The sequence below is a fragment of the Manacus vitellinus genome, unplaced genomic scaffold (assembly GCF_001715985.3).
Source record: "Manacus vitellinus isolate BGI_N305 unplaced genomic scaffold, ASM171598v3 scaffold_10_pilon, whole genome shotgun sequence".
Taxonomy (NCBI): domain Eukaryota; kingdom Metazoa; phylum Chordata; class Aves; order Passeriformes; family Pipridae; genus Manacus; species Manacus vitellinus.
Window position 1 is genome coordinate 2,015,346 of NW_021938838.1, and position 1,604 is coordinate 2,016,949.

Consider the following 1,604-nt stretch of genomic DNA (forward strand, 5'->3'; position numbering starts at 1 on the left):
AGCCTGGCGTGGCTCAGTCCTGCTCAGGATATTGTGCTGCCCAGGTAGGTGCGCTCAGCGTGCCTCAGCCCGGGACATGATGCTGCCCAACCAGGCACAGCTCAGCTCGTCCTCAGCCCTGCTTGGGATGTTGTGCCAGCTCACCAGGCACGGCTCAGCTCGAGTCAGCACAGCTTAGCTCGGCTCAGCCTGCTCAGGACATTATGCTACCTAAGTAGGCACAATTCAGCTTGGTCCAGCTTGGCACAGCTCAGCTCAGCACAGCACAGCTCAGCACAGATGAGGACTTGCCAATGTGCCAGATAGGCACAGTTCAGCTTGGCATGGCTTGACTTGGCTCAGCTGAGCAGAGCTCAGGATATTTTGCCACCTCAGTAGGTGTGATTCAACTCGACACAGCTCGGCTCGGCTCAGTTTGGGACATTGTGCCACTTAGGTGGGTTCAATTCAGCTCACCTCAGTTCAGCACGGCTCAGGACAGTTTGGGACATGACTCTACCTAGGTAGACACAGCTCAGTTCGACGTGACCTAGCAGAGCTTGGGACATCATGCTGTGTACAGCATGGCTCCACTCCTTTGGCACAGCTCAGGACACGATACCATCTAGGTAGGCACATCTCAGCTTGACACAGCTTGACTTGGCTTGGCTCAGCATGTCTTGAAACCTCATGCTACCTAGATAGGCACGGCTTAGCTCAGCAGAGCTTGGCATGGCTCAGCATGACTCAGCTCAACATGGCTTAGGACATCACATCATGTCGCCTAGGTAGGCACAGCTCAGCTTGACTCAGCTCAGTTCAGCTCAGCTTGGCTCGACTCAGCACAGCGCAGCCTGGCACAGTTCAGCTTGTCTCAGTCCAACATGGCTCAACTTGGTTCAGCATGGCTCGAGATGTTGTGGCACCTACAGCAGAGTTCAGCTCAGCTCGGTTCAGCACAGCTTGGAACATCATGCCACCTAGGTAAGCACAAAACTCAGCTTGGTTCAACTCAGCTCAGCTTAGCTCGGCTTAGTTTGGCCTGGCACGGCTTGGCCTGGTGCCTGTGCTGGGCAGAGTTTCCTGGCAGGAAGTGGCACTGCATCCAGGGCAGCTCGGTGGGAGGGAGGCTCCCCTGCCCCCTGCCCGAGCCAGAACCAGTGCCACCAGCAGTGCCACCCCACATCCTGCTGGGACATGGGGAACAGAGGGCACAGCCACCCCCAGCGCCACCCCTCCATAAGGTGGTGCCCCCAGGACCTGCTGGTCTGCTGGGGAGCACCAGGCAGGCACTGGGCCACCTGGGTCCCAGTGCCTTGGCCAGGCACACTCGGTTCATCCCGGTGCCCAGAGCAGGCAGGTGAGGTGTAAATCCCTCCCTGCCATTGGGGGTCAATGTCCCCTGGGTGATCCCAAACCATTTCTCAGCACCCAGAGTGGGCAGCACTTTGCCCCCCACCTACCTGTTGTCATTCTGGGACTCCAGCATGGCTTCCATGCTGGAAGGTCAGCTCCTCACTTGTCCCAGTGAGGCTCGTGGAAGCCCTGCCACGCAGTGCCGGGTGCCAGGTCTGTGCCATCCCCAGCGGGTGCTGTCAGGAGCTCCCTGCACCACCCAGCTGGGG